Here is a 26,096-nt window from a genome sequence, read left to right as displayed (position 1 = left end):
CAACCAATCTGAAAACAATATAGATCACGGCTAGAAGGGTTTCTAGAAATTTCAGAAAAAGGCGCTCTGCCTGAAGTGTACGCTGGACAGTGTGTGGCAATGAGTTTTTTTTTGAGTGTGGCGCGTGAAGAGCGAACGGATTAACCCAAAACCATTCTAAGACAATCAAAGATTACCCAAACTGTAACACAGCAAAGCTCTCGCAGCCACAAAAACAGTGTAAATTTAAGAAAAAATGACAATTGGTATTGGTACAAATGAAAGACAGCAGCAGATCTGTTTGTTCAAATTCTTTTTCAATGATGTTTTAATTGGATCCAAGCTCAGCCGACACGTGTTTCATCGTGTTAAAGTGGAGTCAACACGACTCTTCAGGGCTGATGAAAGTAAATAAAACAATTGTATAGTAACTTTCAGTAGGTTGCAATTGTTACATGGATTTATAACATGTATGTGCATGAAGGTGATAGTGACGGAATATTAAGTGCCTTCGTGGTCGTTTTTCGTGATGTTTAGACCATGCACAAACACAAGCTCATCCTGGTAACGGTGGTGAATTGTGAATAGTGTCAAATTTGTACTTAACCAGATGGCGTTTCTATATAATAGTGAATATCGTACATAAACTCCTATAAGGTTGCATCAAATAGTTGTCTCATGCTCACTAGAAATCAGCGTTTGTGGGGTGTCAGGGTGTATGAGTGTATCAACGAAATAAGCAATAGGCATGCCAGTGGAATCTCATGCTGTGAGTTGGTGATATGTATCCAAAGAAAGTAGTAGATAATGCATACCTAGTGGATAGCTTCAGGCATCCACGGTTAGATGCGTGAAACACTCTGCGCGGAGAAATGGCTTGTCTATGTTAAGAATAAAAAATGTACACATGAATATGTATACATGTTACACGGGAGAATGATAAGCGCGGGCAAATTCGTGCTTCTAGCAGGGTGCACTCTGTGAAGAATGTAAAGGCTCACCCTGATAGGATATTGGCGAGTCTGCCAATATAACTACTCGATCAAACCCTGGTTCCGGGTTCAGGAGTATCTCTAGCACCGGTAATTTATGATATGAGCACACAAAATGTTGCACGTCTGCATTCGACGATGACTGCATGAAAATGAAAAAAGAAGGAAACACGCTGTTTTTCAAAAGGACACAAACCTCTAAACCAAAGTATACAGAATTTAAGTAAAAGGGTCGCACGGTGCATACCTATACACGAGTGCGTGAATAGCTGAACCGGGAGGGGACCCGACTGCAGGAGTTGCGCGTTCTGCTTGAGGGTATATAAATCTTCACGGGTAGCGTTAGGTTCAATCTTTAAAAAAAAATCACATAAGAGGACTTTAATTTAGGATCGTCATTCTGTACAGAGATCATGAGGATCAAAAAGAAATACGTCGATATCCAGAGTGTTGCCTCTTACCTGACAGTCGAAATCCCTCCTCCGTTGATTCCCGGTCGCCGTGTTCCAAGGACGGACACGTGACCGGAAGTCGGAGGGCCTTAAATAGTCTTCGCAAATCATTGCCTGGTATGCAATGATCATATCTCATGTCCTACTGAGGCCGCCATCACTGTTTTTGTGGCTGCGAGAGCTTTGCTGTGTTATAGGATTTTACTTATTAACTGCAAGTAATAATAGGGTATCTCTTCCAAAAGCAGTAGCCCACTGACCTATTCACAATAAGTGCACTTTGTGATCTGCAAGGCATATGTTCTTAGCAGCATGGACATTACACCTCTGCCATTCCTTTTCATGAGTCAAACCTTCCATTAGACAAAACATCATCTCTCTCTAGTAAGAACATTAATCACTGGAGTTATCAAGACAATTTTATTGTTGCCCAAAAATGTTGGAAGACAGGAAGGAGGCAGCAAGTGCTTTTAAAACCATATTATACTTACAAACACGACGCCCCCACCTGAAGTTAGGACCCGGTGCGGTCGCACTGCCCTGGAGCCACCCTGCTCAAGGGTCCTGTGACCTCAGTGATAGAGTCACTGGCACTCTATGGTGTGCTGCTTCATAGGTCTGTCCCCAAGACTGGAGGTGTACTTCATGGATAGTGGTGGACAGGCCTTCAAGGTTAATCCACACTTGCCACCGCTAGGGTCCACCTGCTGGTGCTAAGACACCAGGGCTTTTAAGATCTTGCGGCGCCTTCTAAGGTGTAGCACAGGAATGTGCTCCCTCAGTAGAGTGGTCTGGGAGCCTGGTCATTAGGGCTGACCCTGGTTCACCAGTTCCACGTCAGCAGCTCTGACCATAGCGCTACATCCTCTCCCCACTGAACACCATACTGCCCCACTTAGAGAAACTTGCACTGCACTGACCCGCTATACACACCTGGATGTGACTCAATTCTACTTACGCTCTAGACAAGAGCAATATGCTGCCTAAAATTTTTTACAACATCCTAGAAAAAGCAAACACTCATAGGGAATGCAAGATTAAGTAAAGCTTGTGAAATGTAAGCTGGAACAACATGGTTACCTTTTTCCTTTTACACTCATTATTCTGAAATTAGTGAGTGATTTGGCATGAAAAGGTAAGGCCATGAGTACAGGGCCCAGAAGGGACCCTTTTCAGTGCCCATTGCTTATATCCTTTCAAAACATAGGCAGTATGGTTTAAAAAGACCACATTTGTAAACACACAGTCGCTGTACACATTTTGTTTTCCAATTCACCGATCAAGCAGGTATTTCAGTACCTCCAGGCAAGGTGCACTTTCCCACACAGGGAAAACAATGTTGTTCAAAGAGAGAGGAGAAAAAAGTATCACTTTACTGGCAAACACTGTAAAGTGGTGCTAATGTGTTTAGGCGTAAATAAATCAATCTGGCCACCTTGCGACCACTCTGTCTTGCTTTCATTATCAGTTATTTATTTTTCACATTTGGAATGTTTTATTTCTCTCCACCCTGAGGCTGCACTTGTGTCAGAAAAAGACAATGTTTCCAGCAAAAATGGTTTTCTTTTTTGGATTCATTTCACAGGGGAGAAAATAAACGAATGGAGGAAAGAGAGGGTAATACCTGTTTCTTGAAGTCTCGGTTTTCACTAGGGAGCGAGACAGAAAGAGAGGGAAGGAAGACTCGAAGGCTTAGAGGCCGTCACCGTGGCGTGCACGGCACAGTTTAATTTATGGGGACTTGGGGAGGCCGTGCGCGCAGGAGCACCATTTTATTTATGAGGACTGTCACTGAAGAGGCTTGCTGCAGGCGCTGCCGTCTCCCTCTGCTGAGAGTGAGGGGGCCCCTGGAGCGTGGGGGCCACCCTCTACCGCGGGGGCTGCGGGGGGCCTGTGTTATGCCCCTGCTGCAGCAGTTTTGAGATCAGCCGCTTCCTCCCGGAACACTAAGCTAAGTACAATAAATAAGAACAAACTTGATGTATGAATACTTACTGATTTGACTATTGTCATGGTAAAAGGTAGTTGAAGTCACAAATTCATTCATGAATCAATGAACTTATGACTTGATTATTACAATCACCTGAAAGAAACAAAAAACAAGCTCAACTCTCGTGGTGAACTACCATTTGGCCTAAGAGAAATGAAAGAAAGACGGTTAATCAGTTCTCTTGATTGAACATAAGAAGTATACAGTATATATATCTACAGTCAAGGGATTGACAAGCGGCAGCCCACCAGGTGAACACAGGACTAGCCAGGGACGCTGCCACTCGGCAGTCTGTGACTTCACAGAGGTTACTGATTCACTGCAATCAGCCCACGACCCGGCGGAATCGTGCTCACAGGGTTGGAGCGTAGTGTGGGGACTCGAGAGGCTTTTTTTGAAAGAACTGGAAAGAACTGGAACTGGACATAGGTTGTCCAGTACTGCAACGCCTAAATTATACCAGGATTCTAACTTGCGGTTACCCCACTTCCCACCTGCCCAGGTATGAAGGTTTCTGGGAGTTGTAGTTTGTCACGCAGCTGCAACATGGTGGATGATCACATGGTTGGGGAGGCGTCATTTCCTTATCAGGGGAGTGGTGCAGTACTGTTTAAAAGCTGGACATTACTTACATTCAGTTCGCAGCGGCATCCGAAGAAGGCGACATAAAGCCGAAATGCATCATGCCACATCTGCTGTTTTATTAAAGAAAGCCTCGATCAAATTTCCCTGCCTGTGGCCTCTTCCTTCTGCGTTGCTGGAGGTATTCTTTGCATTTTCCCGTGTCAGCCAGAGACACTCTAAGAGGCCCCGCTCTATCAAGTTGGCTGCCTGCATCACTGGTTTCTGCGCAAGCAGCTTTTTCTACAGTCAAGGGATTGACAAGCGGCAGCCCACCAGGTGAACACAGGACTAGCCAGGGACGCTGCCACTCGGCAGTCTGTGACTTCACAGAGGTTACTGATTCACTGCAATCAGCCCACGACCCGGCGGAATCGTGCTCACAGGGTTGGAGCGTAGTGTGGGGACTCGAGAGGCTTTTTTTGAAAGAACTGGAACTGGACATAGGTTGTCCAGTACTGCAACGCCTAAATTATACCAGGATTCTAACTTGCGGTTACCCCACTTCCCACCTGCCCAGGTATGAAGGTTTCTGGGAGTTGTAGTTTGTCACGCAGCTGCAACATGGTGGATGATCACATGGTTGGGGAGGCGTCATTTCCTTATCAGGGGAGTGGTGCAGTACTGTTTAAAAGCTGGACATTACTTACATTCAGTTCGCAGCGGCATCCGAAGAAGGCGACATAAAGCCGAAATGCATCATGCCACATCTGCTGTTTTATTAAAGAAAGCCTCGATCAAATTTCCCTGCCTGTGGCATCTTCCTTCTGCGTTGCTGGAGGTATTCTTTGCATATATATATATATATGTATATTTTTTTGTCTTTTACCACCTCCGGTAGGCCGTATTCAGGCTGTCGCGGGCGGTCTGAGTTGGGACGCCGGAAGTCCGGCGTATTCTTCACAATAAAGCCTATGCTTATACCCATTAATATTTCAGTATTTATATTTGTATTATGGATCATTATACCTGACTGGTGTAAGGGTTATCAAGTTATGGGAAAAGCATTATATGACTGGAATTTCTCTGTGTAGGCATTGGAGCATAGATTGATATGCAAGATTGACACGGTAGCCCACTGGGGCAGGATTGCTTTTGTGTATATTATCTTAATCAGACATGTGAGATTGATAATTGTCAAATATTTAGGTCTATTTAAGAGTATTATATTGCAATGGATTGTACAGAAAATGGTGGGGCTATGTATACCACACATCCACGATTTCAGACATGATAAAATGGCCGCCACAGTTGCTAGCTTTGTATATACATTTGGAGGACCAGTCCTGCTCCTATTGTTGTACACATAGCAGATATAAACATGGTAAAATGAGCTTTCTTTAAGCGTCATCAAGGCGTAAGCCGAAACGCGTTGTTTCAACTTGCCATTAAATATTAGATCTTGCAGCACGGGAGAGTGTTTGAGTCGTTCTGTGGTAGAGCGGTACTTTATTGTGAATATATATATGTGATCAAGAGCACTTTGATGCTTGAAACGCATCATCCTTGAAAGGTTGCAAGAATAAAAACATTGTCTTGCCTGAAGCCGTGGGGAGGAGGTCTTGAAGATTGTTGTTTTATATATATATATATATATATATATATATATATATATATATATATAGAGAGAGAGAGAGAGAGTCATTACATAGTTAGACTTAATACGAAGATACCCAATGGGCTGAATACAGGGGAAGATTTGGTCCATTTTCTATGAATATACCTGCAATATGTGACGTTGAATTGTCCATATTTCTGATGTTGGGCTCAACATCAGACCTTTATCCTCTTTGTCTTAACCAACCTTCAGGTGTTGTTTATCCTTGATGAAATCATGGTCTTCTAATGCAAATCGAATGTATATGTGTGTATATATATGAATTTAGGTTTTATATTATGGGTATTATATTTATTGATAATTATGAATTTTAACATGAGTTTCATTTATGTGAAATTTTGGTCTCTTAATTTGACCAAATGACGATCTGGCAAATGATTTCTAGTTTCTATTTTTCCTTGTAAATACCAGTTATATTCAGGTATTCAATAATGATCCCACTAAGAAAGCCGTATTTTGGAATATATTCATATGTGTGTATATATGTGTGTTTATGCATTTGGAGAACTATGTGAACTGATCCTTTTCTATTATTGCTATATGTGATTCAGGACATGAACTTTTGTATCTTTTTCTTTACGTTTATAAGACTTGCTTAATAATTGCATCCCCACTATCATCTGATTTTAACTAATAATAATGTATGGCTAAAAGTAGTCACATTTCACGATCTGCACATTGGGTATTTTTACCATGATCAATTGTTTGTTGTCATTTTGTGCAATATTGGTAATCCTTCAGGTGGATTAGAATTTGGGCACTTGCCCCTGATTTTTTCTTGATTAAGATTACAACATAAATGTAATCTGTTGGTCCAATTAATTTTAACAAGATTTTAACTTTTGCATTAACCATGTTTAATAAGTATTATTTGACCATTGTTTGTTCAAAAAAAGAAATTTATTGGACGTTTGTTTGCACATATTGCATTATGCACTTTATATATGACTGAGTCTGTTTTCCCTCTCTATGTGAAAGATGGGAGGGTCTAAATTGTTTCATGGTATTTATGGGTGAAATTTTTCCTAAACACGTGATGTGATCAAGGCCGGGGAAACTCGGTTGAAACGCGTCATGTTGTGTGAAGGCTGGAATAAAATGCACTAAGAAAACTTCAAAAACCTTGTGGTGGTCCGTTCCTGGTATAGCAGTTTGCCGAAAGGGAGTTTGCTTTCTTCCCAGGACTTGGTTCTCATACATATATATATATATATATATATATTTTATTTTTATATACCAGACATAAATCATCAGAAGGGAGGGAAGGTCCTAATCTTTATGAGGTATGTAATCACTTGTTGAACTTAAAATATACACATTTACTATAGCACAAGAAAAGTTTTTTTTTTGTGTAAATTATTTTATTATGTTGACCTCAAGTTCTAAACGAGCATTATAGACCAGAGGTTCCCCAAACTGGGTGTCGACAGCACACCAGAGAAGTGATTAGAGAACCCAAGAAGATTAGGCAGTCTCTTCTTATCCCAATCCCCTCTCTTCCCCTTGGTGCACTCCGTCAGGCAATTAATTAATCTTTGTTGACGGAAAGGTTTGGGGTGAGGAATTGGAAGTACGCCAAGAACATTCTGACACCAAGTCCTCGGACACTCTGGTAAGTTGAGTCACAAAAAAAATAGCAAGAAGTCAGAGCGTTCTTTGACTTCTTGCCCGTCAGCCGACGTGACAAGGGAGCATTGGAATTCAAGACCTGGTACCTCGCTGCGTGCGCCAGGGACGACTCTGCACTTTCCTTGCTTTCCGAGAGCTGGAGCGACCCCCGCCCTACTGTAAGAATTCTATGAGGCCATGCGCCTCAACTTTGGGCAGCCCGACTCCTCCTACACGCCTTTGGGTCCCTCTGGGTCAGAGGGGACCCCTTCTGGTTCAGCGCTGGTAACTCCGGCCTGGCTCAAGAGGGCCTGTTGGGATCCATTTCTGGATCCGGACTGACACCGGTCATGCCATCTCTGCCTTCCCCGGCCCCAAAGCCAGCACTCCCTGCACCTGCTGCATCCACCGGCTGCACCATCTCCATTGTAATCTTCGACTCTGACATGGTGCCGAATGGGTGTTGGCCATCTCTGACGCCAGCAGGAGCTTTCGCTCCTAGATCGGAGTCTGAGCCCTATCACCTTGGGCTAGGCCTCAGGGAAGAATGGAAGGGTTCGCTGGACCCTACGGAATACAGAATACCAGCCATATGAAGAAGACCCTAATATGGACTGGTGTGAGGAATTGGGTGAAGCCTGTAGACTGGATAATTCCCCAGATACTGGTCTGTTTTCTCCCCCTACTGTGGCTATGGAGGAGGGAGCCTCGTATGCAATGGTGGTGCGGAAGGCGGCTGAGGTCCTTAACCTTCATTTGTCCTTGGTGGCAGTCAAGACTAACATCTAGACAGAGGTGTTACAAATGAGAGTTTCCTCGTTTGAGCCCCTACTCCCATTCAATGATGCTCTTACTGACTTCCAAACCCAACACAGGGGCTCCTGTGAATATGACGATCGCCCTCTGCCACCACCCCACCCCTAGCCACCCAAATTTCCTAAGCCAACACCCCACCCTGGGGAGCTTGGTAGTCCAAGCCTCGACATCCCAAGGCACGATCCCTATCGCTCCCCCAGACAAGGAATCCAAAAGGCTGGACTCCTTGGGGAAGAAGATGTTTTCTTCTGCCAGCCTAGCATTGAGGTCTGTGACCAACGCATGCCTTTTGGGAATTTACTCCCACAGTCAGTGGGACACAGTTGCACAAGTGCTGCCACAGGTCCCGCAGGAGACCTGGGCTGTGATCTCGCAGGCTGTTACAAATGGGAGAGATGTAGCAAAGTTCACAATACGATGTAGACTCGACATAACCGACTCACTGGGCTAAGCGGTTTCATCGACTGTGGCCCTGAGGCACTGCACCTAGTTAAGGATGACTGGCTTCTCAGGGAATGTCCAGGCTTCCCTTATGGATATGCCTTTCAATGGCATCCGTCTCTTTGGATACAAGGCAGATTTGGCAATTTAAGGACACTCGGGCTACGACCAAGTCCTTGATCCTCTCTGTTGTCCCTCATCACCACCCAATATGCCTTTCGCTGCTTTCGTGGCTCAGGAGGGGACTTCCAGCCCTACAAATTCCGCCCAGCCACCGGGCCGCAGATGCTCCCCTGCCTTTGGGTTGCAGAGGGTACAGTAACCACAGACCTCGTAGGTCAGGCAGCCAGTGATCTGGTCAGTCCACCCTCCCCCCGGCAGCTGCAGCTACCAAACCTTTCTAATCTGCCCCTTTACCACTGCAAGCATCCAATTGGCGGCAGGATTCGCCTTCACCTGTCCTAACGGCTGTCCGTAACATTAGGCAGGTGGGTTTTTTCAGATTGCTCAAAGGGGCTATTCCTTTCCATTTGAGACTACCCCGCCCTCCATGCCACCATATCACGATGAGCTGAAGGAGGATCATCTGTCTCTTCATTGTGAGGAAGTCGCAGCTCTCTTGGACAAGCTAGCGTTAAAGAGGGTTCTGGTGTCAGAAGTAGGCTGTGGTTGCTATTCCTGCTATTTTCTGCCCCAAAAAGGGCAAAGGCCTTCGCCCTATTATATATCTCTGAGCCCGTAATTTCTTCCTCAAGAAGGGTAAATTCAAAATGCTGGTGTTGGCTCAGGTCTTGTCTGCGCTGGGCCCAGGAGACTGGATAGTAGTATTGGACTTGCAGGACGCCTACTTCCACATTCTTGTCTGGCCTGCCCACTGACGCTATCTGTGGTTTACGGTAGGCCACAGGCATTTTCAGTTCACCATGATCCTTTTTGACCTTACCACTGCCCCTCAGGTGTTCATGAAGGTGATGGCAGTCGTTGCAGCTCTCCTGCGAGGATCAGGGGTGCATCTATTCCCCTATCTTGAAGAATGGCTGTTGATGGCAGGCTAGCCCCAGGCTGTCATCTACCACCTCCAGTCTACGGTGAACCTTCTGCATTCACTGGGGTGCACTGTCAACATGCCAAAGTCACATCTAATTCCCCCCCAGATGCTCCATTTCATCGAAACTGTTCTGGACAATGTGCAGTTTCGGGCGTTATCCTGCCGAGCGACAAGTTCAGGATATTTAGGCTCTGATACAGATATTTCAGCCTCTATTCTGCGTTTCTGTGAGACTGACTCCGAGACTGATTGGCCTCATGTCCTCATGCATCCTCCTGGTGACACATGCCCGTTGGCATATGTGGGCTCTACAGTGGGACCTGAAGTTCAAGTGGGCGCAACAGCAAGGGAATCTCTCTGACATGGTCTAGATCTCTGAGGGAATTTCAAAAAAGTTGCAGTGGTGTTTAACAAACTGCGATTTGGTCAGAGGCAAACCCCTCTCCCTTCCCCAAACAGATCTGACAGTATTGATAGATGTGTCACTCCTGGGATGGGGCAGCCATCTAGGAGAGTTGGAGATCAGAGGACTCTGGTCTTCAGCGGAATCCAAACTCATCATCAAAATGCTGGAGCTCTGAGTGATCCGACTGGCATTGAAAGCCTTTTTACCCTCCATCAAGTGATGGCTAGTGCAGGTGTTCATGGGCAACATCACTGTCATGTGGTACTTCAACAAACAGGGTAGAATTCGGTCGTGGACCCTTTGTCAAGAGGCTCTGCTCCTCTAGACATGGCTGGAACATCAGGGAATATTCCTGGTGGTTCAACACCCTGGTGGTTTAACTGGCACGCTCTCTGAATGGCAGTGCAGGCAAACTCAGCTATCGATGCTTAGCGAATCATGAATAGCATCTCCACCCAGAGGTGACGCAAAGTCTATTTCAGCAGTGGGGAGAGCCTTGGTTAGATCTGTTCACCTCTGCCGAGAGCATGAAATGTCAACAGTTTTGCATGCTGGAGTTTCCAAGGCGGCTCTTACTCAGAGATGCTTTTCATCTAGAGTGGAACTCAGATCTCCTGTACCCCTTTCTGCCCACACCACTCTTGCCTAGAATTCTCAAGAAGATTCATCCTTGAGGCTCTTGACTGGGCATGGAGAGTCTGGTATCCCGAGCTACTGAGCATGGTCATCAATCGTCCAATCAGGCTGCCCCTTCAGGAGGATCTTCTGTTGTAGCAGCATGCAAGGGTTCTCCACTGAATCTATCCACTCCCCGCCTTCTTGTAAGGAGATTGAGTGTCGGCAGTTGACAACTTTCGACCGTCCTCCCGAAGTCTGTCACGTTATTCTACCAGACAGGCATTCCTCCATCAAAATGATGTATGCCTGCCATTGGAAAAAAATTGTAGCATGGTATGCAAAACACATATTGAACCTCTTTCTGAAGTCTTACTCTTCATTCTTTCCCTTGTACGGCAGGGCTCTGCTCTGGCACTCTTAATTGCTATCTGTCTCCTCTTTCTATCTTCTTGCGGATGCCTGACCAACCCTCGATGTTCAAGTGCCCTACTATACATAAGTTTCTTAATGGTCTTGTTCACCGTTTTCATTCTTCGCCATTTATCATGCCTCAGTGGGACCTTAATCTGGTCTTACCATTTTTTATTTGCTTTTTCAAAACAAAGAGTTTACATGGATAATTGCAGTTTGTTATGACAGCATCACACCGTAAGAGACAAGACATTTATGATTAATCACTCCAGTAACACCCCCGCGTAGGTCTGCTAGTCAGCAGCGCCCCCCATGTACACCCCCGCATCCCTCCTGCTACCACCCTGTTCCATCTGACCCCGCCCATCTGTCACCAACTCAGCTCTGTTTCTTAGGTATATGGTAAGGGGTTCCCAGATGTCTTTAGGTCTGGATCTCGCCGGCATAAGCTCCCAATATGTGTTGAGTTGTTCCTGACAGCGTCCAATAGCCACACAGTGTGAGTGGGTGTTGGCCTTCGGCCCCAGTGTATCGCAACCCTGCGCTTGGCTAATAGTGCTGTTAGATGTCGATGTATGACAGGTATCTATCTAACGTAGCCCAGGAGACACGTCACAGGGTCTAATGGCAAGGGGCTCCCAATACTGCAGCTAATTGTGGTATACACTGTCTCTCAATAGCACGCCACACCACAGCATCCCCAGGCCATGTAGAGAAACGTGGCCTCGTCCGCACAGCAGCGGCTGCAGCTGTTGCCCAGCCCAGGTGAGTGCAATTAAATTAGACCGTAGCCTCTTGAAAAAATACGCAGTAAGGGGCATTGGTATGTTGGCAAATAGATATAAGAATTTAGGAAGTACAATCATCTTTTCTATCGCGATGTGCCCAGCAAGGGACAACGGTAGCTTTGTCCAGACTGATATGTGCGACTACAGTCTGCCCTCCATATCTCATCCACACGGCTTAGCCAGATACCCAAATGTTTTGACTGGTTCTGTGCCCATTGATAGGGCTATTCAATTTGACATGTGACAGTGGCGTCTGTGAGTGGGAACAGTAATGACTTTCCCCAGTTGATATGAATACCTGAATGTACACCAAATTTTATAACCTCATGGGTCAAGGGTTCCAGGTTGGTGCTGGGCTCACGGATATACAGGGTGATATCATCTGCAAACATTGACACCACTAGTCCCAAGGTAGTGAATCCAATGCCGCACTCTGCAGGGTGGTGTCTCAACCTCGCAGCCAGTGGCTCCATGGCCATTACAAAAAGCTGGGATCTCTGTTTAGTACCGTGGGTAATCCCAAATGGTTCCGAAACTTGTCTGTTTTACCATACCCGAGTCGTAGGTTGGGTATGGAGGAGTTGGACTTTTCGTATATAGCGAACACTGAATCCCGTAGGTCTGCTAGTCAGCAGCGCCCCCCATGTACACCCCCGCATCCCTCCCGCTACCACCCTGTTCCATCTGACCCCGCCCATCTGTCACCAACTCAGCTCTGTTTCTTAGGTATATGGTAAGGGGTTCCCAGATGTCTTTAGGTCTGGATCTCGCCGGCATAAGCTCCCAATATGTGTTGAGTTGTTCCTGACAGTGTCCAATAGCCACACAGTGTGAGTGGGTGTTGACCTTCGGCCCCAGTGTATCGCAACCCTGCGCTTTGCTAATAGTGCTGCTAGATGTCGATGTAAGACAGGTATCTATCTAACGTAGCCCAGGAGACACGTCACAGGGTCTAATGGCAAGGGGCTCCCAATACTGCAGCTAATTGTGGTATACACTGTCTCTCAATAGCACGCCACACCATGGTATCCCCAGGCCATGTAGAGAAACGTGGCCTCGTCCGCACAGTAGCGGCTGTAGCTGTTGCCCAGCCCAGGTGAGTGCAATTAAATTAAACTGTAGCCTCTTGAAAAAAGCGCAGTAAGGGGCATTGGTATGTTGGCAAATAGATATAAGAATTTAGGAAGTACAATCATCTTTGCTATCGCGATGTGCCCAGCAAGGGACAACGGTAGCTTTGTCCAGACTGATATGTGCGACTCCAGTCTGCCCTCCATATCTCATCCACATGGCTTAGCCAGATACCCAAATGTTTTGACTGGTTCTGTGCCCATTGATAGGGCTATTCAATTTGACATGCGACAGTGGCGTCCGTGAGTGGGAACAGTAATGACTTTCCCCAGTTGATATGAATACCTGAATGTACACCAAATTTTATAACCTCATGGGTCAAGGGTTCCAGGTTGGTGCTGGGCTCACGGATATACAGGGTGATATCATCTGCAAACATTGACACCACTAGTCCCAAGGTAGTGAATCCAATGCCGCACTCTGCAGGGTGGTGTCTGAACCTCGCAGCCAGCGGCTCCATGGCCATTACAAAAAGCTGGGATCTTTGTTTAGTACCGTGGGTAATCCCAAATGGTTCCGAAACTTGTCTGTTTTACCATACCCGAGTTGTAGGTTGGGTATGGAGGAGTTGGACTTTTCGTATATAGCGAACACTGAATCCCAGTCGCGCCATTATTGATCTGGATGATCCGTAAAATCACAAACCTAAATGTAAATGTAAATGTATTGCGACTTATATAGCGCACGTATCACCCGAAGGTATTAGGGCGCTTGCTTAGGGAACCCGTCCTGGTATTCCCCTGTGAGATACCCCGGCAGGGTATCCACAAGGTGAAAGCCAGGCATCCCGCCGCGAGGGGCCGTAGTGGAGATTAAGCAAGCTATTGCCCAGAGTCGCAGAGTGTGACCCCGTGAGTCGAGTAGGCACCGGAGCGAGAATTGTCGAGTCCGTGGAATTTTTGAGCCCGAGACCCGCCGAGGCGGGGAATCGAACCCTGGTCCACGGCCGATCTCAGCTTCCGGGTCTGCCGCCTCTAACCACTGAGCCACGCTTCTCCTAATCCCTGAAAAAGCTAGAAAGACGGTGGTTCGGCCCTGGTGGTCTCATGGCTGGACTACCGCAACTCTCTGTACCTGGACTCCCCTAAATATGTTACAGAAAGGTTGCAGGTGTTTCAAAACGCTGCAGCCAGAATGCTCCTGAAGACCCCCAGACATGAAACAGTTAAATCATCTCTGAAGAAGCTGCGTTAGCTACCCATTCAAACCTTGGTTAAATTCAAGGCTCTTTGCCTTGTCCTCAAAGCCATGCAGGGGAGAGGTCCGGCAATGATTCAATCCTTTGTCTCCCCATACGTTCCCAGCAGGCCCGTCAGCCCATCATCCTGTTTCCTGATGAACACCCCAAAGATAAAGAAAGCAAGATGGGGTGGGGGGGAGATCCTTCTCACACCAGGTCCCAAAACTCTGGAACTCAATGACCACAGAACTAAGAAAATGAAAGGTGTTTCCGAAAAAAACTCAAAACCTGGCTGTTTCCATGAGTCCTCATTAACGGAGAGCTCCTCTCTGTAGTGCTGGGAAGCCCTCGGTAGCCATGCGCCTTAAAAATCCCATAAACATAAACAATGTGAAATGGCCACTCCAATGTATCGGACACTTTTGTGGCATCGAGAAGGGCCTCTACAACCGGTAGTGATTGATGCATATGGTGCATGACAGCAAAGATAGTGCGTAGGTTATGTGATGTCCCGCGCTCAGGCACAAAGCCCAATTGATCCGGCCATATGATTAAGTGCAGAAGCGGCCGCAGACAGTTGCCAGAATCTTTGTGTATATTTTAGCATCTATATTTATTAAAGATAGTGGTCGCTGCACAGGCGACTTATCCGGGTTGAATATCGTAATAATCATAGCTTCCTGCAGGGATGGGGGGAGTACCCCTCTTGTCAGCGATTTATGATACATCTCAATGAGATGCGGAATTAGCAAATCTGCATGCTCCTTCTAAAAGGGGATCATCATATAAGGGGACGGGATGCACACCTCTCATTTTACGAATTTTTCATCATTTTTCCACTTGCTTTACTTTGCGTGCAAACTGGTATGTGCAATGCCCAAAAAGCACTCTAGGATCAAACTACCATAACAATGGGGCAACATTTCACCCCAACCAATTGCACTGCTGAATTGTGCCAACATAGGCGACATCATCACAAACATTCTCCTTTTATATTCTTGTTCTGTTCCAACTTTATATTGAATCGTTTCCGTTGTTATTTCTCACTACATTGTTGTGATTCCACACACGGAGTGAAACTACTATTTTCCAGATTTCTGATGTTCCCACTGTGTCCATCCGGACCTCCTTGAAAGAACACGAATAAGGCATACTTCATTCAGGGCAGTATTTTATTCATTAAAAAACCCAATGCATTTCGTGCTTGACGGCACTTCTTCAGGGGTCACTACAATCAATAAAGAACAATTAACAGTAAATATAGCGACTGTCATCACATACATATTAAGTAGTTAATGCTGAACCAGTTCAGTGCGTTTTACAATATATATTTCTGTTTAAAAAACAATAACAATAAACTTATTCTTTTTCAGAACAGCAATACTATATCCCTTGCGCTTGAACATGTCAGTGAAAAAACATACATTCCCTCCTGCTTCCGTTACTCTCTAGCTTCAATCTAGCAAAGTGGTAGTTCCTCCTGACAGCTTCTTCTGCTCTTTTCTTGGCAGTCTTCTTGATCCAAAAGAGTTCTAAAGTTTGGAGGTCTAGGCCCCAATATTTATCTCCTAAAATCCTTTGATCTCTTAGGCAGAGAGTGTCTGTGCCCAACCAGAACCAGTTCTGCCTTCTCTGGTGTGAATTCTGGAAGGACGTGGAGACGGCGTGGTCAGAGGCAGACCAGGCCCTTTGATGTGCAAGGAAATCTCCCCCCCTTCCCTAATTGCAGCCCAGGTCTACTCAGCCCTTTCCTGACCCACCTAGACTATCTTGAGCCTCTCCTGCTCCCCAGCCTTCTGTCATCCAAAACCCAGACAGACAATCCACATTCCAGCAGAGGTACAGGGGATGACTGAGCAAGAAAATACTTACTTTCTAAAAGTGGTATTTTTGAACACAGAATGTAAAAATCACCTTCACAAAAAAATGCATCTTTAAATTCTGAGTTCAGGCATACTAAACTTTATTTTCCTACCTAATTCCCTGGACCAGTTATGTTTATAAGATGTTATAAACAAACTCCCCATTCTGTCCTATACATAACAAGTAGCCTTGCAATAGTGAAAACGAAATTGGCCTTAATTTGCTATCAGGACATGCCACACACACCAGGGCATATCCTACCTTTAATATACACTGCATCCGCGCCACAGGGATACCCCGGGCTTACCTTAGGGGTGGCTGACATGTAAGACAAGCATTAGCATAGACAATAGGTCTTTCTTTTAGGACTTTATAAGTATTAAGTTATGCAGCACAATATCCTTGGTGCACCAACATTACTGTTGCATGGTTAAACACTTATAAGGTCCCAAAGGCGAGACCTATTGGCTATGCCAATGCTTGCATGATTTACATGCCAAATATTTTCAAGGCTCGGCTCGTGCATGAGCTCTTAATGCTGAGCCTGACCCTTGGCTTGGCTGTTGCTCATCTCTCTGTGTGAATGTGTTGGCACGCCCACCTCTACATTTTAGTTAGTAATGTTCTACGTTTAAACAGCCTATATTTTTGTTAAACATGAAGCAAGATGACTTTATATAAACCATATGCATATGAGGTTTTTGTACTGCACAGATCCTGAACTGAATTAATTGAACGTGCTCTTAAACTGGTTACAAGAAATTAAGTGACAGAGCATGTTTCAAGCCATGCTGTACATTCCTTGTGATGCTAAAATCAAAGTAGTAAACACCGTTGGGCTGTAAGACCTGTTTGTTTTGATAATTATTTGAGTGGTTCAGCCACTCCTAAAAGTTTTCTATTTATTACGTCCACTGAGCCTCCAGTGGTGCCAGTAGTATAAAATGATCATATTCTGTCTACCTTTACTTTTTTTTAAATTTCTTTATTGCAGTTTTATTATTTTCTCGTTACAATCAAATCAGGCATAGGTATAATGCACTTACATACAATATCACTGTGACATTACATATGTAATTCCAGGTATTACCATTTAGTGAGCACAGCATAATTTACCTCTAGGTCTCAAAAGGTGACGTGCACTAGCAGTTTGATATAGGTATATGATACCTACGTATACTGTCGCCTCTAAATGAGGGGCAGCACATGTCTGTCATATAGGTCTTCACCTTACAATAATAGGTCAGACTTGAACATGTCTAGTAGCCTAATGTCATACAATTTGCAATCAATACAACTGTTGAACAACAACAGACATTAAGGCACAGGTGATAGGAAGTGAACCATTTCCCTGATTGCAGGATATCCTTATTTTTCAACTCGTAAACCATAACTAGGAAACTAAAAAGAAATACAAGGAAAAGGAGATATTAGGTACATAAAAAAGGGGACATGTAGCTAGTGTGGCGTGTACTTTCCGAGTGTGGTCATGTCGAGGGTCGCGCGCAGCGTGGTTGATTTGGGTCGCTGTTGTTAGTCAGTATGTAGTTGTGTGGGTGCCAAGGCCGCATGCGTCTAGGACCGTGTCTATGCAGCTTCATGAAGGAGTGTGGGGACATTGCCTAACCTAACAGTCATGTCCGAGGGGCGCCCCATGCACACGGCCCATTCACCCCACCCGGGCACCACCACAGGCCTCACCTCCCAATCGCTGTGTGGGGGAAGCACATAACGCCGTTCTAGTTTGTACAAGAGTTTTCTGGATGTCGTCCCAGGCCTGTGCGATGGAAAACTTACGCAGCCCAGCCGTTTCTTCTCTATGAAGAATGGTGCTCTCCGCCTGTGCCCAGTTTTTTCAGAGATTTTAACCAATGGGGCGCCTCCGCAGGGTCTTTATGTTTACCTTTCTTGGTTATCAGCCGTTTTGCAGTGATTAAACCTAGGTCACAGAATCTGGAGCTGACTCTGTTGGCCTTCGTGCGTTTGTATAACTCCAAGATACAAACCTCCCATGTATTTGGCACTTCGGTATTAATTCTACTAGTGAGAGTTGCTGTGATTGTGCGCTAGTAGGTGTGAAGCAGGGGGCAAGATCACAGCATGTGTAGTAGGTCAGCGTCTAGTAGACGTCATCTCGGGCAAGCAGTAGTGGCGATGTTAAAATATTCATTAATTTTGTCTGGTGAGAGATACGCCCTGTGTATTTTCTAAGTTTGTATGAGTTTGAAACGGGAGTTGCGCGGTATGCGCGTGGCGCTGGCCAGGACATGTTCCCAGTCCCTATCTGTCCAGGGCTGACCTCTGTCTTCAGCCCATCGCGCCCGGAGCCTCTGTGGTGGTTTCACCACGTGTGCAAGTAGGGCCTGCACTAGCCAGTGAATCACATGCGTTCCCTCCCGCATCACATGCAGGTATTGCAGCAACTGATGTGTTTGTGGCTCTAGTGTCAAATCACCCCACTTCTGTGTCAATGTCCTTATGATGGCTGCGTGTAGGAGGAATGACCCACCGGCAGACCAGTATCAGCTGTCAAGATTGCAAAGGGCAACAAGGTACCATCCGCGTATAGGTCTCCGAGTGTCTCCACCCCTGCCTCAGTCCAGGTCTTCAGCGCCGCTTCTACTACAAAGTCTCCGCATCTGGGCGTACCGACCAGTGGTAGTATTGGGGCATAGGGAATAGTGTCTTTTGTAAGTTGTAGGCTCCTTCGGTAGCATCTGTGGGCCAACTCAATATGCAACTGTGTCGGGCGGGGAGATTTCGATAGTGGGTGGAATAGGCTATAGATCTGTGTCTGTGTCCATGAGCGCGACTCAGTGGTGGTATCTGCCAGGTTCTTGCTGCTTAGCCGTCTTGCAACCCACTGCAACTGCGCAGCTAAGTAATACAGTTCTAGATGGGGAACTACCAAGCCCCCGCATTCCGGTGATGCATATAGTTTCTGCAGCGCTACTCTGGGCCATCCTGTATTCCATACTAGACCTTGATCAACCCCTCCCGCTCCCGAAACAGCCGCACCGGGACACACACCGGCAGATATACAATAGCCTGGGTAGCACTATCATTTTAGTCAGAGTGATGCGACTCATCACATTTAGTGGCAGAGTCTTCCAAAATTTTATCTGCGCCCGTATGGAGGAGGCAACGCGTACCAGGTTACCCTCCAGTATGTCCGCAGGGTATCTGTAGATGTATATGCCCAGATATCTATACATTGTTGGGTACCAGGCAAGCGCTGTGCAGTTAATTGTTTTATCAGTAGCGTCCACATTCTCACTGAAAGAGTACGCGCCCGACTTAGCCCAGTTTACCTTAAGGCCTGAGACTTCCTCAAACCTACGAAATATGTTAGATATAGCTGGTGGTATAACATGCAAGTCCCTCATGTACAGCAACAGGTCGTCAGCATATAGGGACACCGTGTGGAGACCAGTCCACTCCACTTTCTCGCAGTAGGGCCGCCAGAGGTTCCATAGCAAGGGAGAAAAGCAATGGGGACAAAGGGCATCCTTACATAGTACCCCGTCTGACCCTGATTGTATCAGACATGAGCTTGCCCGTGCGGGCCGTACCATCGGTCGTTGGTACAATAGCTGCACTATTTGTAAGTACCCATCCCCTAGCTCGTATTTACGTAGCACCGCTGCGGGATAAGGCCACTCCACTATATCAAAGGCCGTCTCCAAATCCAACACTAAGCATCCAGATCGAGGCCAGTTCTCCGTCGCATATTTCTGAACTCTGAATAGCCTACGGATATTGAGTGAGGTGCTCCTGGTTGAGACAAATCCATTCTGATCATTGTGGACCAGGGCTGGTACAAACGAGGACACGCGCCTAGCCAGGGCGGAAGCAAGGATTTTATAATCAGTGTTCAGCGAAGCCAGTGGGCGATAGGAACCAAGATTTTCAGGGTCTCTGCCTGGCTTCAGGAGAGAGATCAGCGTTGCCTCATTCTGCGTGAGTGTAAGGGCCGAGTCATCTAGGGCCGCTGTATACACCCGCAGCAACTCCGGTATTAATATATTGGGGTAAGCATAAAAAATTCAGCCGGTAACCAATACGGACCCGGGGACCTGCCATTCGGTTGAGAGAGTATGCTATCACGCAGTTCGTCTGGCAGCAATGGAACACCCAGCTCATCCTGCTGATGTTCTGTCAGCCGTGGTAGTGTCAGGGCAGAGACAAACTCCTGTATGTTCGCGTCCGTGGCTCGCAGGCAGGACCGATACATTATGGTTTAGTACTCCACGAAGGCTTCATGGATGTCTCTCTGGGCATGGACCGGTACGCCGTGTGTGTTTCGTATAGACGTCACAGGTGTGGTGACTGTGTCTTGCCATATTAACCATGACAGCCTGCCAGATTTGTCTCCCATGTGATGGGTGCGTGTCGAGTGTGCTCTGTAGTTCAAATTGCAGAGTCGGTCTAGTAATCTGGAATGCTCCCTACTGACTCGCGCCAGCGACCCATCGTCATGTTCCACAACCCCCCTCCCTCCGGAGCAGGTCGTTTTTCGAGATGCGTGAGCTCAGTCTCCAGTTGTCGGCGTATTCCCGCCTGCAGACCAAGACACTCGCCTCTAACCACTGATAAACGCATCCAATTCCACTCATCAAAGTAATGTAGAATATGCGTGGCTAGTAGGCTTCGCAAGGGCGCATCTAACAATATGTCCGGCTGCATACGCCAATTTGGGATCGGTGGCCGCGGGGCGCTCCCTCGAGACCTCCATTATGTGCGGGTTATGATCCGAATGTGTCCGTCCTAAATAATAGAAGGCGGACACGTGTGGGAGCATTTCTTCCGAAAGCATGTACCGGTCTAATCATACATGTAAACCGTGTGCACCAGAGTAGTAAGAATATACCCTGTCTTGTGTATTATGGTGTCTTCAAATGTCCCTGAGCCGCCACTGCCCGCCCAATTAGTCAACACCTTCATAGCTGTATGTGTGGCTGTGCCCTGAAGGGGCAGAAAAGAGCGCTCCAGCATGGCTTCCAGGACGCTGTTGTAGTCCCCCCCAGAAGCATAGGGACATCATGCCATGGCGCTAGAACGCGCAACATATAATCAAAAAAGGTTGCCTGGTCAGTGTTGGGAGCATACAGTGATGCAATCACTACCTGCCTGCCATCCAGTGTGCCCCTCACTACCACGTACCTGCCTTCTTTGTCTATTAACGATTGAGTAATTTTGAGTGGGACCCCTGGTTCCACCCAGACTAGCGCACCTTGTGCATATGCTGAGTATCCCGTGGCATATAATTGGCCACGCCAGCGGCGATGTAAGCGTTGGATCTCTGACTTGTTCAAGTGCGTCTCTTACAAGAGAGCTATTTGTATACGGTGTCTCTTGAGGTACGAGTATATCTGATTCCTACGTGATGGTGTGTGCATGCCCCGCACATTCCATGTGACAATTTTAACTGCAGCCATGCTTGCAAAAGTACACAAACCCACCATACCTCCCTAGCAGCCCATCTTACCCACCCAGTATATATGACCCCGCCGCCCACAACCTCCCCCACCCGATGACTTGTGGCATTTTTCGACAAGCTAAATAGGTGTGCCATAAAAGGTATCTCATAACAAACCAATACAATGACATAAACATTAAAGTAATACCAAAAGGGCAATGGTGCAAAAAGCAATCGTCCAAACCCTCAGAAGAGGCAACAGTCAAAACGACCGGGGGGGGGGGGGGTACACTGCGTATGACGTACAGATGATCAACAATTCCCATGTTCCAGAGGCTCCCCATCCACGGACACAATACAGTATGATGTAAGCAGACATTGCCCCCAGCCCAAGGACCCTCTCCAGGCCAACGGTATACACTGGCGCCGACACAACCATGATAAAGTATAAGATCAAACCCCTCCCTCCCCCCCAATAACATGATGGCACTCACCACTTCGTATGTGACTCAGTAGCCGAAGTGCGGCCTCTGTTCATGTACGCAACATTAACGACTGAATACATTTACATATACTTCACAATACCTCAGCTAGTTGTCCAATCAAGGATATAGTCCTGCAACCTCGACCCCATCCCTCTCAAATGGTCAAAGAGCAGAAACTCTCCGTGGCTCTACTTTGGTGCGAAATCATAAACAGCTCCCTAAAATCTGGCACCATTTCAGACTGCCTTAAAGTCGGCCAAGTCACTCCTCTTCTGAAAAAAACAGGCTTGGATGCAACCGACCTGAATAATTTCAGACGTATCTCCAATCTCCCTTTCCTTGCCAAAGTCCTCGAAAAATGTGTCCTCCGTCAACTGAACAAACATATTGACAACATAAATTTGCTTGACCACCACCAATCAGGCTTCAGAAAAGGCTACAGCACCGAAGCTGCAATCCTCAACATCATGGATGACATCTTCAACTCCCTCGACGTAGGCCACTGGTGTCTCCTCATCCTCCTAGACTTGTCAGCTGCTTTTGACACTGTAGACCACAGTCTTCTCATCAAAGCTCTCAAAGAGCGGGTAGGTGCAGATGAAGTGGTCCTCCAGTGTTACTCCTACTTCTTCCAAAACCGCTCGCAAAGTGTGAAAATCAAATCCTTTGCCTCCGAACTCTTCCCCGTAAACAGAGGCCTCCCTCAAGGCTCCATTCTCTCCCCTCAACTGTTCAACATATATATATGGAACCTCTCACCTCCATTCTGAAAAAAGCGAATATCCCCTTTCATCTATATGCAGATGATACACAGATCTACTTGGAAACCTCCTCCTTTAACGACATTCAAAGACTCAACAATACCCTCAAAGAAGTCCAAGAATGGCTATCAACGAACCACCTCAAACTCAATCAGGGAAAAACCGAGATCCTCCTCGTCTGCAACAAGGAAGAAAACCCGCAAATCGTTGAATGGCTGAGAGCCATTGATGCCCTCAACGGAAATCTCCCCCTGGCAACCTCGGTCAAATCACTGGGATTCACCCTTGACCACAAACTATCCATGTCCAATCACATCAAGAATTCCGCCAAGAGCACCTTCCTCAGCCTGAAGCTCCTCAACAAAATCAAACCCCACATCCCTCCCTCCGACCTCAAGCAAGCCACCCAATCCCTGGTGTTGTCCAGACTGGACTATGGGAACGCAGTTATCTCCGGCACAACTCGCTCTCACCTAGCCCCCCTCAAAATTACCCTAATGCTGCAGCCAGAATGGTCACCGGAATCAAGACATTGGACCACATTTCTCCTGCACTCAGAGACTCTAAAATGGCTCCCAGTCGAAATGCGGGCCAGTTTCAGAACTGCCTGCCTCACACACAAAGCCCTGCACACAGGGAAACCAGAATACTTAGCCTCCAAACTCAAGAAAGCCGGACAAGCAAGAAGCCTCAGGAGTTCCAACTCCCTCCTACTCATTCCCCTAAAAACGCATAAACAAAAGTCTGCTGCCCGCTCTTTTGCAGGAAACGCTCCGAAAATCTGGAACGCCATCCCAGTCAACATCAGAACCACCCCCTCCTTTCCAAAATTCAAAAGCCTCCTAAAAACCCTCTACCTAAACGCAATTACGTGACGCTCTCACCTCCACAGGCTGTCACCTGACAGCGCGGCCCCAACGGGCAGCCTTCAGTCATCGCATAACCACTACCTACCTCCTACCCTCTCTCCGAACTCTCATCCCCTGGGTCGGCACCGCGAAGAGAACATTTCCAGCATTAGTCTTGCCTTTCCCTAGGATTTGAGACTACCTCTTGACCCCTCTTCCTCAATGCCACACCTCGGCCTCCTCGACCTCTCTACCTCAACGGCACGCCTCTGACACTCAGCAGAACTGTAAAGCTTCTTTTTGAACTTTTTCTACCTCAACGGCACACCGCCTGACACTCAGCAGAACTGTAAAGCTTCCCTTTGAACTTTTTCTGTATTTTTTTTCCTACCATGCCTTTCACCTGTATTTTTGTCTCCTCTTCAACATGTTGTACAGTGCTCCGATACCCTCGGGACTGGCTAGCGATATAGAAAACCTCTAAAAATAAAATAAAATTTAAAAAGAAATAAAATAAAAAATATATAATTGCCTTCAGCTGTCTGTGGAGTAACGTCCGGTTGCTCGGTCGAGTCCTGTGAGTTTTGAAGACCATACACCTGCTCATCATCACTGGACAGGTTCCGTTGGCTCGAATTCGATGCATCCTCAGCCCCCAAAGAACCACTGATCTCCGCCACCGCCTGCAAGGCATCTCGTTGGCCACTGAGAATTAAGTCTGCGTGTGGTCCCATCGGTGGCGAAGGCGGCGTTCGAGTTCCTGTCAATTTTCTCTCTTTCCGATGGCGGCGGAAGGGGCCCCTCAATTTTGACAAGGTGGCCGACATGGAGGCCTCTCGAGGTCCTGCAGCAGTGAAGGTGTCCAGCCAGTCCTCTGCTTCCTCTGGCGTGGCGAAGAAATGTGTTTGTCACTCGCCACTACCCGCAAGCGTGCCGGGAAGAGCAGTGAATACTTCAGGCTGTGCAGTCGGAGACGTTTCTTCACCGCCATAAAAGAGTGTCTTTGCCGCTGTACCTGATTGGTGTAGTCCGGAATGAACATTATTTTGTGATTGTCTACCTGGATGTCTTGCAGTTTCCTGGTTTCCTGTAGGATTGAGTCCCTATCTATGTAGTTGAGAAGTCGGAAGAGCATGGGCCGTGGGTTTGACCCCGTGGGGGGGGTCTTGCAGGGACTCTGTGTGCGCGTTCTATGACGAAGTGAGGCGAAAGGGTTCCCTCCGGTAAAAGGTCTTTGAGCCAGTTTTCCATGTGCAGCGTAGGCTCCCTTCCTTCCCAGCTTTCCGGCAATCCCACTATGTGTAAGTTGTTTCTTTGCGCCCGCCCTTCGGTGTCCTCAGCCCTGTCCTCCAGGAACTCCACACAGTTGAGCAGGTCCTGTACATGCTTGTCTACCTGGACCACTTGTGGTTTGATATCAGTAAGCGTAGTTTCCATAACGGTGGTGCGGTCTGCTAATTTCCGGTGATCTGCATGTAGATGAGTGAGGTCAATTGCCACCTTGTCTATCTTGGATTCCAATGAGGTACGTGTCTGGTTGATATTTTCTTCTAGCCACTTCATGGCTCCAAGCACCGCATCCAACGTTTAATCTGCGTTTCCGTGCTTTGCCATCTTGTCCTTTTTGAGCTTAGGTGGCGGTAGTGGGGTTTGAGTACCTCCTGTTCCGGTCGGAGCCCGGGCGCCTCCCGACATGGGTCAACTGCGTCACACTCCTGTGCTGTTCTGTATGTAGTAGGATGAGAATCTTCTGTCTTCCTTTACACTTACATTTATAGTTGAAACAAACATTGGCAAAGTCTCCTTTATATTCAGTGAGGTACTTTTTCATAGTGTTTGTCAGACCAACCCAAAACGCTTTTCCTTACAGTTTAATACTTTGTTGCACCATGTGCTGGGTTGTGGGGATGCCAAACTTGCTCATAGAGTGTTATTTCTTAGAATAGTTGACATTATTCCTGTTAGGCACCCTGGTTTGCTGTACCTTTATACTTTACATGTACATTAGTGCCTGGTTAGAAAAGTGCCTATTCTAGAGAAAAGATGTGAAAAAGAGAGGAAAAATAGATACTCGTAGCAAGTTGTACAGTAAAGTGAGTTAGGACTTAAGAAAAACGTGTCTGGGTTGGGCAGTGTTTGTGTCAGAGTAAATAGAGTACCATGTGTCCATCGATTTCAGTGTGCTGGTCACATCATCCCTGCCGCAGGATATTTCAGCTTGCTGGGTAAAGCAGCAGTGCAAAGGAAAACGCAGCATATATACCCTTTGCTAACACATACTTTTTGTGACATGGTGGGTATAAAAGAAATTGGAGCTCTGCTTTCATACACTCCCTTCCCCGGCTGCTTTGTATGTACTCCTGTATTAAGTATAGCACAAGGAAAAGGAACATAATTAAAATATGGTTGCTTCTGGCCCTTTTGCGAATTGCATTTTTAAAAGACTAGAGTCATGAAGCCAAATTGCGTTCGCAATAGCTGCGAATTCGCTATTGCGCTCACAATTTGAGGGGAAGGAATTCAAGAAACCCAAACAACCAAAATTGCGAATTCGCAAATAAAAAATAGCAAAATCTCTATTAAATTCGCAGAATCCTGGAGGATGGGCATTTGAGAATCGG

Source organism: Lissotriton helveticus, chromosome 3_2, assembly GCF_964261635.1.
Source record: "Lissotriton helveticus chromosome 3_2, aLisHel1.1, whole genome shotgun sequence".
Lineage (NCBI taxonomy): Eukaryota > Metazoa > Chordata > Amphibia > Caudata > Salamandridae > Lissotriton > Lissotriton helveticus.
This window is presented reverse-complemented; position numbering follows the sequence as displayed.